General features: G+C 35.8%; 1 non-coding gene across 1 annotated transcript; it reads left to right on the top strand.

The window, feature by feature from the left end:
• Nucleotides 1-13,997: 13,997 nt before the first annotated feature.
• On the top strand, nt 13,998-14,103 carry LOC118667842. Its single transcript, XR_004971419.1, has one exon. It is a non-coding gene; the product is annotated as a U6 spliceosomal RNA (small nuclear RNA).
• The last annotated feature ends 2,880 nt before the right edge of the window (nt 14,104-16,983 follow it).

The following is a 16,983-nucleotide window of genomic DNA, read 5'->3' on the forward strand; positions in this document are numbered from 1 at the left end:
GAGAACTCTTTTTTACTATTGGTAAAAATGCAGACTGGTGCAGCCACTGTGGAAAGCAGTATGGAGTTTCCTCAAAAAATTAAAAATGGAACTTCCTATGACCCAGTGATTCAACTTCTGGGAATTTATCTGAAGAAACCTGAAATACTAATTCAAAAGAATATATGTACCCCTATGTTCCTTGTAGTTATTTACAATAGCCAGGATTTGGAAGCATCCAATTATCCATTAGTAGATAAGTGTATAAAAAAGGTGTAGTACATATACACAATGGAATACTACTCTGCTGTAACAAGAAAGAAAATTTTACCCTTTGGGACAGGATGGATGGAGCTAGAGATTATTATGCTAAGTGAAGTAAGCCAGTCTGAGGAAAATAAGGACCATATGATTTCACACATGTATGGAATTGAATGAACAAATTGAACTACCAAGCAAAATAGAGACAGACTTAGATAGAGAGCAGACAGACATCTCTGGTGGGGATGGAGGAGGTGGTCATAGAGGGATTAAGCAAAAAAGAGGAAAAAAAGAGAGAGAACTCATATACATGGACAACAGTATGATGATTATGGGGTGGAGGTGGAAGAGAGCATAGAGGGGATAAATAGTGATAAGATAATTAAATTAATTTTAGAAAAAAAGAATGTGGTTAAAATAATTGATACCTGATAAAAATAAATAAAAAAGAAAATAAAAATAAATTAGAATTGACCAATAATCCCAAAAGATACTTTATTTAACTGGCCAATAGAAAGGGGAATGTTTAGATAAAGAGAAAACAAAGGACAACACTACTCATGTAGGACTTCATCACAGATACTCAGAATTAACACCATTCTCTACCTACTGGATTTCAAAACTGTCTAATATTAGGCAATTTTCTATAAATATACATATTATTAAAATAGATCAGTAAGAGTTATAAAATATAAAGATTGCTATAAAACAATGAAGACATTGACAACATGTGTTCCTCAATATGCTGTGGGTTTCATAGACATAAGACCAAGAGTTAGTATTGACTGTTGCAAGGAGTCATAACAATATCTGATGGATTCAGTTGCAGAGAACAAAATTTAGGCCAGCTAACCCCATGGGAATAACAAATCATAATGTATTACAGAATTGTCAAATTGATTTATAGAATTTTAGAACTCTGGCAAAAAATGAAAGAATTAGAAGTCTGCTCAGCTTCTAGAAACAACTCCCAGAGCCACACTTCACACCCTAGAATTTGCTGTCATGACATAATCAGGAAAGTGTTCAATCAAGAATCTAACTCTGCAGTATTGGGTCTAGGATTTTATCTCTTTCTTCATTATCTGCATCATCAAATGTGCATGTTATCGTTGTACACAGTGAAGTCTCCCCATACAATAGATGCTCAAGAACACACTCAAAGAACAATTTTATTTCATATCAAGATGCTGTTTCCAGTGATTTTCTTACAATTGCTCCTATCAAGCAATAAAGACAATGGTTTTCACAGATTCTATAAATACAATAGGAAGATTATAGTTTCAATTGGATGTATGATTGACTGTCCAGCATCATGCTAATTTCATAAGCAAAGGCAAGAGAGGTAATTTAAGAAACAATGAATAAATTAAAAGTACCAAGGTTTCTGGTTTAACTGTTTATGGAAAGACTTAAAGTGGAACATTCTTTAAGAAAAAAAAATTACCTTTTTTACATACTTTATTGTATAAATTACATTGGCATTCTAGCTAGAATTTTTCTCTGAGGAGGAGGTTGATTAGACTATGCTGATTATTAATTTTTGCCTAAAATAGTGAAGCAGAACAGCATATGCCTTGAGCCATCTAATTTTATTCAGTTTGTGTATCAGTTTGGTCGCTTGGTTTTCCTGTTTGCTCCTGTGGTTCTAGTAAGTGTAGAATGATTTGAAATACTCTTTTCTGAGAAAATGAAATGCCCTCAAAGGCCTTGCGTGAGAGACAAGTACTTAATGTGAGAAGAGTTTTGTTCTGTGTCACTTGAACTTTGGCCTTTCCACTAGAGCTTTTGACAAGAGTACTAAATCTGGAAGTAGCCTCTGGTTTATCCTATTATGGGTATTTGTGTGCCTTAAGCATTGGACTGAAACCTCCAATTCATTTCTAAGAGACCTTAGACACTGACCAGATGGTAGTTCTTTTAGTTAAAATAAAACTGAGTTTAACCTTATACCTAGATGTGAACTATTCCATAGCACATTTCCTTATGGCACATGGTTCTCCTTTAATATTTTTTTTTAAATATTGTGCCCAAAGAAAACCTTTAGTTATGAAACTTCTAATTTAGAAATAATTATAATACATTATTGATGACAGGATATTCTGTTTCTTTATATGTTACTTTGGTATTCTCTATAAATTATTTCTTGAGACTTAGTCATACTTTCCTACTATGTACCAGGCACTTTACAATCACCATCTCATTTAATGGCCAGAGTAACCTGCTGAAATTAGTCTTCAACCATTTTATTGGTTGAAGAAACTAAAGTTCAAAGAAGTAAATTAATTTTTGAGGTCTAGTAAGAAATAGGTAATTAATTTATATAAAGACCTGAATACCTTCAAAGTCTATACTCATTCCACTAAATTTCAAAGCTGTTACAATCTTCCAGCAAGGTACCTAAATCAAGTAGATATGTCAAAGATTATCTCAAATAGCTCCCTGTGAGTTTCAAATTTTATGGCAGTCTCATGGAAACCATGCAGCAACTTCATTTCTTTAATATGACTTTTTTTTCTGTCCATTTCATTCAAACTGGCCTCATCTGCAAGCTGATTCACCCACGGTCCCCTTCCTTGCATGTGTCTGCAGGACAATTAGGTTCTGGTCAGTATCAAACAGTCATAGGAACAAACCCTTGGGTCTGTTGACCACAAAGAGAAAGTTTTAGTCAAAGTAAAAGTAAAATCTAGGTGTCAGTTGTATTTTAACTCGAGAGCAAGAAACACAGAATGACACCACCAACCACAACTTGCAAAACCAGAGTGACACCATGATGGACATTCAGGACCCGATGCAATGATTACCCCACCCTAATGCCAATCAATAAACAGAGACCAGGACCCTAACTCCTTTAATCACCACGATTAATGACTTTTTCCCCTATATAACCCATACCTTAAAAACCACCTGCGAGAACAATACCACACCTGTGGCTCCACGTATGGCACCATTTCCTTAAATAAATCTTTATTTTCTTTGCTGCAAACTCCTGTTTGTGCTTGATTAGGCTTTGATACATGCAGGTGAATGGATCTGAAAGGGCGAGGGCTACGCCCTCCATCTTACCCGGGATCCTCCATTTTTTGGGCAGCAGCCTTAGCCATGTGCTCAGCAAGGAGCTTCTTCCTGGAAACCCAAGCCTCTGCTAGCCACACCTAGGATTTCTTTAAACTAACCAATGACAATCAAGGGAAGTGCATGCCATAGATATGACCACATCCTGTGTAACAAGACACCAACTTGCGCCCGGCCAATCGGCAGGGACCACAGTCCTCTCTCCTCCCCTTACCCCAACCCCCCCTATAAAACCCCTCTCCACACAGAGCTAGCTCTCTCTTCCGCTTGCCGCTGCATCAGTGAGTGTGATCGGGGAGCCGAGCTAGCTCGAATAAAGACTCTTTGCTTTTGCATCGGACTAGGCTGGCTCCCTGGTGGGCTTTTGGGGATCCTGAAATCTGGGCATAATAGGTCCCTTTAGTTCAGTAACATTATGTTTCACCTCAGAAATAATTTACATTTTGTATTATACTATACATCTGCAAGTGTTTTAAAAACATTCAAAATTATTTACATTAAATTATTTTTAAAGTAATGGAGAGAAATTGATGCTTTGGGATGTTACATTATGTTTATTTTGTTACGTTATCCAATAATTATACAGAACTTTGTATTTAAAAAATTAAAGGGACATGCACACCAGTTTGAGAAGCACAAAACAACATAACACAGGAAGTTAATGGTATGAAAAAGGCAATGAAGGCAAAAATGAGCTTGGCAAGGTAAGCAATTTTAGTGTGGGTGAGAAATACGATACAAATGGGCATGTGCCATGTTCACTGGGGTGGAAAAGCATGAGTTACAGTAATTTTTTTAATTAACTACCTGCCAATCTACTTGGAAGAGAGTAGAGAACAACTATTCTATGAAAGCGATGAAATGAAATCCAAGACAACCATTAATGAGTGATTAATAAAATGACAAACATGCTAGTTGCCAGAATAGTATAAACATAATTCTGCTCTCAAAACACTAACAACCTAGGAGAAGAGACAGACACACCAAATTATAATTACATATAATGTGATAAGTATCATAACAGAAATATTCAGAGAATACACTGGAACCATAGAAGAAACTGTTGTATCTGGGCTGCAATCTTGCCTGGGTTTTTAAGAATTTGGTATAGCAAAAGAGTGAAGAGTAACACACAGGAATGAAATAGCTTGATGTGTTTTGTGAATGTTAAATATATTAGCAGGCCTGATTGCAAAGGAAAGCTGACAAGGGTTATAAGCACAGAGGGAGAAACACTATGTAAAGTGAAATAAAAATAATAAGAAGCCTTTAAATGTTCATGCGGCTTGCCTTAGTTTTCTTTTATAAAACTCAAATGCCCTTGTAATTACTTGTTCAGTAGCTGCCTCCTCTAGTAGACTGTAAAATCGAAAATCACAGGGGCTGTGTCTTATCCTCTCCTGCTTAGCATAGTTCTGGACACACAGCATGCATGAGGCTGTGGGGAAAAGGAAAGGAGAATGCGTAATTGATACTGTGCACCAGCCAGCCAGTGATTAAATGGTCATAGTGAGGGAAGCAGCATATGGAAAACAGTGTCTTTAGAAGACATGGCTGGAGGTAATATATATAAGGTTTGGCATAGGTGGCGGGTGGAGAAGATATTAGTTCACACTCAGAGCTTGCCCCTGGGATAGTGAGAGGCCTGGGGAGAATGATAGCAGACCGCTTAGGGAAGAAAAGGATAAATGAGAGACATATGCTCAAGATACAATTTTGAAAAGTAGTATAAAAAAAGCTAAAGGAACAAAAACACAAGATAAAAAGAAGGCTACTCATTTCCAATCTGAAGAACAGTAGGGAAAAGGATGACTTTGAAGGAAAAGAAGCTAGTTTGGGTGCAGAAATTAATGAGACGTTGTAAGAAATATAATTTGAAACTACTAAGGTTTGTTTTGACGTAATTTATCTGCATAGAATCTTTTGTTAATGAATTTTATTTTTCGATGTTATAATTTACGAGTAAAGATAATGCTATAATTCTTTAAGCTCGCTTTACTGATTTATACATTTTTAAGCCACACTTTGAATGGCCAATTTACAAATGTATCATTTTTTAAAATGTATCCTCATTTTGCTTAGAAATATGAATTCAGACCTGCATTATTCACACTGATTTTAACAAGCAAGGATTTACATCATTTGGAAATAATTTTAGAAATGTTTCATTTTATTTTATGCATGCACATCTAGTCTTCCCCCTAAAATGGCAAGCTTATATCTTGATTAGAGTACAATGGAGTAAGCCCTTGAAAATCTCATTCTAAACTTACCAATGTTAAGTAGTGAAGGAACTTTGGACTCTTTCATAACAATATTCCACTTTTTTTTCCCTTTCTGCAAGGGAATATTTCAAACCCCTTCTTTAGTATTTTCAAAAGGGAAAAACCTGCCTGGTATATGACATTTGAAAAACTTTTTTTCAGATAATGAGGTCATGGGGACTACAGGTCTGAGTCAATAGCAGAAACACATGAAGTTTTCTTAAGCCTTCAATGAAATGCAGAGGGAGACCATTTCAAGGACTCAATCTTTTCTCAAAGTTTTGCTTCCCAATGACCAAATTACAGTAGTGTTTACTTTGCTAACACTCATATGATGAGAATTTTTTAGGTTGATTTTTAGAGTGTCGTGGACCAGGTTTCATCCTTACTTACAAACTTAATCCTTAGCAAGAGAAGAAGATGGCTATTTTTTAGGTGCTAAAGAATCATAAGTAAAGCTGAAATAAAGAAAATATTATAAGCCTTTTAGAATAAGGTAAAAATGACAGGTAACCCTAGAAGATATGTTTTAAAAATATCCTTTGTTTAAAGAAAGAACGCAAAATATTAAGAATGAATAATATTTGAAACTTTATTGGAACTGCTATAGGAAAAATAAGGAAAGCAATAATAAAGATATTTGATTCTAAAAATTAAAGTAGGGTACATTGCATCAAATGAATTTAGGAAATGGTATAGAGGCCCAGAAAAGTATCACCAGGGAAACATTGGTATTTTCCTCTTATTTCATAAAACAGCAAACAATAAATATTGGGAAGGTGAAGAAGAAACTTCTAAATAAAATAAAATCATATTTCTCTGGATTAAAGTATATTGTATGGGACACAAATCTCTGTATTTTAAATTTTAAAAAAGGCAAACTCTAACACGTCCAAGTTTACACATGCAAACATTTATAGTACAGGTATACATGTATAATTCTTATTCATGATATGGAAGATATTCTTGTTTCTGATTCTAAATTTAGATGGATACACAGTCCAAGTCAGTTTTTTTAATACTCAAAAATATGTGTCAATATATATTTTATCTTAGGCATTGTAAGATTTTTAAATTACCCTATAGTACATTAAGAAATGATGCCAGAGGAATACATCCCAAGAAACTAGAAACACCGGTCAAAAAGGACATATGCACCCCTATGTTCATAACAGCACAATTTACAATAGCTATGATTTGGAAACAGCCTAAGTGCCCATCAGCAGATGAGTGGATTAAAAAACCGTGGTACATCTACACAATGGAATACTATGCTGTGGTAAAAAAGAAGGAATTTTTACCATATGCAACAGCATGGATGGAACTAGAGAGCATTATGCTAAGTGAAATAAGCCAGTCAGAGAAAGATAAACATCACATGATCTCACTCATTTGTGGAATATAATGAACAACATAAACTGATGAATAAAAACAGATCCAGGGACAGAGAAGCATTGATCAGACCATCAAACCTCGGAGGGAAGGTAGGGGAGGGCGGGGGTAAGGGGGAAAGATCAACCAAAGGACTTGCATGCATGCATATAAGCCTAACCAATGGACACAGACACAAGGGGGGTAAGGGCATGAGTGGGGGAAGGTGGGAGGGGGGGCAATGGGGGGGATAAGGACACATATGTAATACCGTAATCAATAAAGAAAAAAAGAAAAATAATAATAAAAAAGAAATTATGCTGGGCAATACTTCTAAGATTTTATACACCTGTTTAATCCAACCTTTCCTTGCTCTAGTTTAAATTAAATCAGCCAGGATGAATTACATATATACAAACAAACTGTTGTGTAATATTCAAGTATTAAAACACAGGAAAGTATGATATAGCCCTTAACTTCAATGTAGTTGGAATCAAAGCAAAGATTACATGGGGGGTGGGGGGAAACCAAGTTTTTTGAGTTGGAAACATGGAGTTCAAGATCTAATAATGACATTTATGTGTAAATTTGTAAAGGTGTTTTATTATTTATGCATGAGGATTTTTTCTCATTTTTCACAAGAAGGCCTTAACTAAATATATTGTGAGAGGATTAAAGGAGACAGAGAAAATAAAAAATAGACCACTATGATATTATACATATTAACACATATCCTTTGACTCTATGCTAATCATACAGCCTTTCTAAAAGGGAGAGAAATATTGTAGAAATGTTTAATTTAATTTAATGTACTCACATCTAATCTTCCCCCGGAAATGACAATGGAAATTGATTCTCTTAATTTTCAGTAGTTACAATGATCTGCTCTTCTATCACTTTATATTAGTTCCTGGATATCTGCTTTGAATCCTGGCCTGGTAATCACAGCCCTGGTAGGATACAGTCAGGCCTCCTATAAATACCTGCCCATCTAAGCCCATTCTGCAGGGTCAACTAAACCTGTTTAGTTCCCTTCTTCTTGCAAACAGTGTCTTATTCATATTTTCAGTTATGGAATTAAAGAGGACATATAATTTTTATTTGTTAATTTATTTTTTTATTTTTTTCTTTATTAAGGTATTACATATGTATAACCCCCCCATGGCCCCCCATCCCGCAACCCATGCCATCAACCCCCTCGGTGTCTGTGTCCTTTGGTCGGAGGTTTGACAGTCTGATTAATGCTTCCCTGTCTCTGGATATGTTTTTGTTTTTTATCCAAGGGCTTTGGGGTAGTAGGGGCAGGTAGATGTGGGTAAAGGGAAAATGGTTATAGAAAGAGACTTGACTTTGGGTGGTGAACACATAATACAATATATAGATGATGAATTATGGAATTGTACTCTTGAAACCTATATAATTTTATTAAGCAATGTCACCACAATACATTCAATAAAAAATTAAAAGTTATTGAAAAGCTACATACATTGATTTCATCAATTCCAATCTAGAAACAATTTTTCTAAATCATATTGACTATAAACATTTATTCTTAATACCCTACTATTTTTTAAATTTTTATTGGCTTTTGGAGAGATAGAAATAGAGAAACATCAATTTCTTATTTCACTTATTTATTCATTCATTGAATTTTTGTATGTGCCTGACTGGAGATTGAACCCACAACCGTGGCGTATCTGGAAGATGCTTTAACCAACTGAGATAACCAGCCAGGACCCTTAATACTCTATGCCACAGCTATTATAGAAAATTATTAAGGTTCAGATTTGCAAAACTCTTCCTATTATCTGCTCAAAACCTACAGCGAGAAATAACATCACTTTTCATTTATTTCACACTAAAAGTGGAAAAGTATGTCATCTATTCAATTTGCTTGGTTCCTTGCTGTAGGGATAATGCTTTTATTTTCCAATCACTGCTTCTCCAAATGGTGGTTAGTAGAAACAGAAAACATACAAACTCGAAACTGACATGCTTTGCAGAATCTGAGACCGAATGCTTCTCTGCCTATCAGTTCACGCAGAACATATAATTATTTCCACATCTCACAGGAGTAGTCCTTTCGGTGTTAGATTTTCTTAATGTGTTGAGTTGGCAATGACAAGGAGAAAAGAAGAAGGAAAAACCCATTCGGGGGCTGCCATTTGCAGTCAGTTCTTTGAAATGAATTTTGGAATGACTTAAATTCTGCAAAACATTTATCAGGCAATTCTCTAGATGGAGAAAACAGTTATTTCTTCGTTTAATTCACCATAAAATCCCCCAACTCTTTGTCTTATTTTTGACAGGCTATTTTCAGGAATGTCGTCACTGTAGGGAAGGTAGTAAAAGTGTGACTGCTGTCCTATGAAGGCTTTCATTAATGCATTCCCCTTGTTCAACTCTACAATAGCGTTAGGCATTTAGTGTAAGTACTCACCTGGGTAAAAGTCACAATGACATCATCATTGCAATCTTTGGGATTCAATTTGCAAACTAGAAAATGACTGACATTTAAATCCTATGACACCTCTGTTTTCTGTTAGCAACATAGTTCCTGGTTAGATCCTGTAAGCAATTTGATATAAAATGCCTTCTTAAGAGGAGTAAAGAACAGTTAATACTATAGCACTGAAATTCTGGTAGGTGTTAGAATGTGTAATGAAACACAGGTAAATTAAATAGAGCTATAATAAAACTATATATATATAGCCTGGTCACATTTGTTGCAAATTAATCAATTACAAAAAAATGTACTATAGGTCACATAGCAGGGGGAAAGCAGTTATTTATTTGTGTCCTTAAAGGATACACATACTAAAAAAGGATCTGAAATGTAAAAGAGAATCTTACTGATAATGATATAGGTTAATATTCTATATCCTTAAGATTTTTATAGATTTACCTAGCTCTTAAAGAATGAACATGAACCCTGAAGGCTCATCCTGAAATTCTAACAGCTGTGTGATAGAATAGTAATCAGTAATAGTAACAGTGATTTAAATAGTAGTTATTCTCAAAACATAGCCAGGGTTTAAATTACAAATATTTGCAAAGGATCTCAAATTTATCATTTGAAAAACCCTTTCTATGTTGTTTCCACTGAAATTAGAAAGAATAAACTTAACTGTTATTGAGTTCTTAACCACTATGGCTAAAATCAAATCCTAAAACTTTAACACTGGACACAGTCTAACAGTCTGTAGCCAGTCTACTATTTGGATTGATTTCCTACCATCTTTCTTCTCTTCTCCCTTAGCTATTCACCATGTCATCCATTTAGAATCAACCAATACTTTATACAGTTCAGTAATTCCATGTATTGTTTTTGTGTGTCTTGTCTTTACATGCACAGGCTTTTCCAAGCTTAAAAATTGTGAATTGCTGTGTATTCTTTAAAACCTAGTTCTGAGAAATCGTTCCGGATAATACAAGATAGCCATTCCTTCATTGTTTGCTCTAAAGCATTTTGGAGTATTCGATTAGGATGGGAAATATTTTAAATGACTTCTATATGACAGCTGACATTTTTCTATCAGGCATACATCTAGGATGATAAATTCCTTTTATTCATGTTGTCAGCCACTTCACCTGCACTTTTAGGCAGTAAGATGTCTCTATTCTATTATCTTCTATATCTACTTGGTGACACAATAGAAGAATTAAAATAAATTCTATTAATTTATTTTGCCTTTTTTTTTTGTATTGATACTCCTCAACCCATGCTACCACTACCACCACTTTCAACCACTAATAAGAAAGAAGTTTCAGGACAAGGTAGGTCATGTGTTACAGCTGGAGATGAACTTGGTACATATAGGTTACACTGTAACACCTAAATATTGGGAATAAGGCACCTAATTTGGCAGCTTTAATACAGATGCAAAACTTTTGGCAAGAAAATAAAATGTAACAGAATTGTTTTTAAGAATCCATGCATAAAATTAAAACCCAGATTAAACAATTACATAGCCTATATCTATCATACCTACACAGAATACAGTGGTATTCTGTGTAGGTATGATAGGAGTAAGCACCAAATAGCAAGCCACTGAAAATAGTTGTAATTCAAGAGTATCATTTTGGAGAGAGAATGCAACCCTGAGATTGTGGACTTCTTACAACCTCTATTGTCATATATTGTGCCATGATGTGATTATTTCTGATTAAGCTTCCAAAACCAATTCTGAATTTTTTAGCTAAATATAATTTAATTATTTTTAATTTTGATTTACATACACATTACATAATAACTGATAAAAATATTTAATAAAATATTTGAATAATTCAAACAAGAACATAGCAATTATTTAATGAGGAATCTGTTATGATCCAAACTGCTCTTCCTCATAAGGTGAAAAGAAAATTAAAATAAAAATGAAGTCTCTAACCCCAATTTATGTCAATTATTTTGGAGTGGTATTAAAAGAGGAAATGTTAAAACAGAACTTGAGCCAGTGTGGATCGGTTGGAGTATCATCCTGTACACCAAAGGGTCCAGGGTTTGATTCTGGTCAGGTTGTGGATTTGATTGTCAATTAGGATATGCACAGGAGATAATCAATTTCTCTCTCTCTCTCTCTCTCTCTCTCTCTCTCTCTCTCTCTCATCTCCTTCTCCCTTCCTCTCTAAAATCAATTAATAAAATATCCTCAGGTAAGTTTGAAAACCAAATTAAAAATAAAAAAAAACACCCAAGAAGTTGAAACCCAACCAAAAGTCCATCATTCTGGCATTTACTGATTTAACAAATATTTATTAAGAACATACTTTCATTAAGAATAAGTGGGCAACTCCATACTGTTCTCCACAGTGACTGCACCAGTCTGCATTCCCACCAGCAGTGCACGAGGGTTCCTTTTTCTCCGCATCCTCCCCCAGCACTTGTCATTTGTTGACTTGTTGATGATAGCCATTCTGACAGGTGAGAGGTGGTACCGCGTTGTCATTTTGATTTGCATCTCTCAGATAATTAGTGACTTTGAGCATGTTTTCATATGTCTCTTGGCCTTCCATATGTCCTCTTCCAAAAAGTATCTATTTAGGTCCATTGCCCATTTTTTGATTGGGTTGTTTTTCTTCCTTTTGTTAAGTTGTATGAGTTTCCTGTAAATGTTGGAGATTAAACCCTTATCAGTGATGACATTTGCAAATATGTTCTCCCATGCAGTGGGCTTTCTTGTTGTTTTGTTGATGGTTTCTTTTGCTGTGCAGAAGCTTTTTATTTTGATGTTGTTGCATCTGCTTATTTTCTCCTTGGTTTCCATTGCCCTTGGAGCTGTATCAGTGAAGATATTGCTTTGGCATATGTCTGAGATTTTGATCCCACTTCTAGGAATATATCCCAAGAAACTAGAAACACCAATCAGAAAGGATATATTCACCCATATGTTCATAGCAGCACAATTTACAATAGCTAAGATTTGGAAACAGCCTAAGTGCCCATCAGCAGATGAGTGGATTAGAAAATGGTGGTACATCTACACAATGGAATACTAAGCTGCTGTAAAAAAGTAGAAATTTTTACCATTTGCAACAGTATGGATGGACCTCGAGAGCATTATGCTAAGCAAAACAAGCCAGTCAGATAAAGATAAATATCACATGATCTCACTCATTTGTGGAATATAATGAACAACATAAACTGATGAACAAAATCAGATCCAGAGACAGAAAAGCATCGTTCAGACCATCAAACCTCAGAGGGAAGATAGGGGAGGGTGGGGGTAAGGGGGAGAAATCAACCAAAGGACTTGTATGCATGCATATAAACCTAACCAATGGACACAGACATCAGGGGGGGTGAAGGCATGAGTGAGGGGGTGGGGGGCAATGGGGTGATAAGGACACATATGTAATAATTTAATAAAGAAATAAAAAGAATAAGTGGGCATTTATAGAGTATATTTTTCAAATGAAATACTATCTGTATGTTATAAATTAGTCTATATTTCTAATAGAAAATGATAAAATTTAAATTAAAAAGATGAAATATAAGTTTATATTATAGTCTTATTTTATGTTTATACATATATAACATATATATTATCTCATTTTATAAATATGCTTTAAAATACAGTACCTGATATATAATTTTATTTCACAGATATGTATAATCTAAATATATGCATATAATTCCTGAAATATAAGTTGACACTTCTTTTCCTTCTTAGCCCTTTTTTAGTCACCTCCTTTCACCACTTAATAAGAGTGATATGACAGTGTACCAAGAAATAAAGCAGTTTTCCTGATTTCAGACTCCAAAGTAAAGTATCACAAGGAACTTTTATTTAATCAAAAGGTTTGAGGTTTTAGGAGGGAGAGGTTTAGTTTTCTTTCTCATCTCCCAAAGCTAGTAAAGGTTTTCCCAGGATTAGAGAAGGGACAAGAACTAACAGGCTATCACTGAGAAGTTAGATGTCAGTGAATACAGCCTAGAGTTCCCGTGCTTTGCATTCTTTTCCCAGCTTCTTGGATAGAGTGTGTCCAGGAACAGATATTTAATGACTCAGAACAGTAAAGTAAGAAGTGGAATCATTTCATTTCCCTCAAAAGCACACAGCAGTGTCTAAAGGAGATGTCAAACACAGAATGGTTTTGATTGATCAATGCTGAAGACCAGGACAGGTGATGGATGGGCTCAACCCAGGCAGGCATGGTTATGAGACAATCAGATGGTGCAACCCACACACATGCCTTGGTGCTATTCCAGGGCTCCAACATTAGTGTTTTACTCCAAGGAAAACAGAGATGGAATAAATTAAGTCTAAGACAGTCTGGTAGAAAAGGGGTTTTTAATTTATGGCAAGTCCTCATCTACCCTGGATAGCAGGAACCAAGATAGTATAACTAAAATTGTATTCTTACTTCTCTTGCGTATAGTGTGTGTGCAATCACTTTTCTCCAACCACTTTATTCAATATCTTTATAGTAGCTGGGAAAAGGTAAGTTACCTTTGGTGAGCCAATAAATACCAATGAAATTTGTCCTACCTTCAGAGATTATAAATGGGCTAATGGTTGCTCGTCCAAATTGTGCCATCTTGTGCTCGCTTCGGCAGCACATATACTAAAATTGGAACGATACAGAGAAGATTAGCATGGCCCCTGCGCAAGGATGACACGCAAATTGTGCCATCTTCCCTGAGTGTCCACACTGATGTTGTTTTAATTCATTACTTTTATGTCACTTTGCTGTCACATTTTGTCTTACCTTCCCAAGGCTGTTAAATAGAGCCCCAGGGCAAGGCCTCAAATCCTGATCACTTTTCTTATTCTAAAATTTCCTTTGCCTGCTCTTGTGTTTATACTCTAGCCCAGGGGTTGGGGGGATGGAGGGATTGAGCAAGAGAGAGAGAACTCATGAACATGGACAACAGTGTGGTGATTGCTGGGGGAAAGGAGGCATTGGGTGGAGGGGAAAGAGGGCATAGAGTGGATAAATGGTGATGGGAAAGGAAAAATAAATTTAAAATATAAAATACATAAAACATATTTAAATAAATATACAAAATATTGGTCATGACTAGAGTAACCATAAATAGCAGTTTCCCCCCAAAAAAACATAGCTTCCGTATGTTGACAAAGTACAATTATTAGTAGTATCTCATTTTTCTCTTAAAAGTATCTCATGTTGTATAGTCATTCTTTTATTGTCTAAGTTAAGGTTCATTAAACTGGTTTTACAATGCACTTATAGTTGTAATAAAAAATATGTCAGTATCTAACTTCTGAATTTAATGTCTGTTTCTCAGAAAATAACTCCAACTTCTCATAATTGCCATCTTTCACCAACAGAGAACAAAGAGTGCTGTGCAATTTTCTGAAAAGTGTAATCTATTTATTGGTGACATGCACAGGCGTGGGATATAAGCATTTCTTAATACCATGTGATTTTTATGAACTCAGATGCAAGTGTCATTAAATTATCAGTACATACATAAATTTATCTTCTTAATATTTAAAAAAACTTTCAGTGCTTAAAGGATAACGTATTAAAAATTAAAAATCCTGTAATTTTTTTTGTTAACTTTGTGTATATTGCTTTGAATTTAGTCTCTTTACTAAAATTATAAAATGTACACTTCCACTCCTGAGGCTAATGCTCTAGGACAGCGGTTCTCAACCTGTGGGTCGCAAGCCCTTTGGGGGTCGAACGACCCTTTCACAGGGGTCGCCTAAGACCATCGGAAAACAAATATATAATTACATGTTGTTTACAGTAGCAAAATTACAGTTATGAAGCAGCAACGAAAATAATTTTATGGTCGGGGGTCACCACAACATGAGGAACTGTGTTAAAGGGTCGCAGCATTAGGAGGTTGAGAACCACTGCTCTAGGATAACTAAACAAATCTCCATTCACAATACAGCTCCTCTTCATTTCCCCCCATTACTGTCCAGCCTTGGCTCACAATTTTGATTAATAATTTATAAGCAGATATAGAAGCAGAATTCCTTACAACTAAAAGGTGTTTATTCATTTATTTTACTATTCACTCCAATTCACCCTATGCATTTTACTCAATGTTCTTCTTCTTCTCGGGAACAAAACAAAAGTGGCAAAGTTGTGGTTTCCACTATGTTATCATAATATGGCAAACATAAAAAAAAAAGTTCTACATTTTAAGAATGAGTGTTCAGAGATGGGAGAGGCCTTTGTTCTTAGTTATATTGAATTGCTTAACCATGAATAACTTCGTGTGTAAAACAAATAGACTTCTTCATCTCTTTAAACCCCTATTATAGGATTTTATGTTGTCTTCAGACTATAATATGCTGATAGATACTTTTATAGCAGAAGTGGATGTTATTAGTGACAGAACATAAAATGTAAATAATCTGACTGTGGAGGTAAGGACCTAGATAGTATCTCATAGTCCCAGACTGAGTAATAAGTAAACTTTATTTAGAAGTGACAAAGTATTTGCTTGCTGTAATTTAGAAAACATAATTCTCACTTTCTGTGACATTAGAAAAATTTTAAAAAGAGATTTATTATGCCTAGAAAATCCTTACAAGAGAACAATGTATTAAATTTAGAGCTCATCATACATTTTATACAAGGTATCCCCCAAAAAGGTACATACAGACTTTGAATAATTATAAAGGCACTGTTTATTAAATACATTTCATTTTTAAAATTGAGCTATCAACTATTAAAGTACATACATTTTTGGGGAACACCCTGTATATTCACGTGTATCTTCCCTCATTAAAAATAAAAGTTTGTTTCTCATTATAATAAAAAATGTAACTACATATGCTTATATATGTTAACTAGACTTATTGTGGTGATCATTTGCTATATATATGCACACTAGAGGCCTGGTGCATGAAATTCACCATTGGGGGGGGGTGTCCCTCACCCCAGTCTACACCCTCCCAATCTGGGACCCCGTGAGGGATGTCTGATTGCCATTTCAGGCCTAAACGGGCAGTCAAACATCCCTCTCACAATCCAGGACTGCTGGCTCCCAATCGCTTGCCTGCCTGCCTAACTGATTGCCCCCTAACCATTACCCTGCCAGCCTGATTGACACCTAGCTGCTCCCCTGCTGGCCCGATTGCCCCTAACTGTCCTCCCCTGCTGGCCTGGTCAACCCTTATTGCCCTCCCCTGCAGGCCTGGTCACCCCTAACTGCCCTCCCCTGCCAGCCTGATTGCCCCTAACTGCTCTCTCTTGCTGGCCTGGTTGCCCCCAACTGCCCTCCCCGGCAGGCCTGGTCGCCCCCAACTGCCCTCTCCTGCAGGCCTGGTCACTCCCAACTGCCCTCCCCTACAAGCCTGGTACCCCCCAATATCCCTCCTCTGTAGGCCTGGTCCACCCCAACTGCCTTCCCTTGTTGGCCTGATTGCCCACAACTGCCCTCCCCTGCAGGCTATCTTGTGGCAGCCATCTTGTGGCCACATGGGTGCAGCCATCTTGTGTGTAGGAGTGATGATCAATTTGCATATTACCTCTTTATTATATAGGATATATATCAAATCATGATGTCCCATGCTCCTAAATAATATAGTGCTGTATGTCA

Source organism: Myotis myotis, unplaced genomic scaffold (assembly GCF_014108235.1).
Source record: "Myotis myotis isolate mMyoMyo1 unplaced genomic scaffold, mMyoMyo1.p scaffold_m19_p_12, whole genome shotgun sequence".
Classification (NCBI taxonomy): Eukaryota; Metazoa; Chordata; class Mammalia; order Chiroptera; family Vespertilionidae; genus Myotis; species Myotis myotis.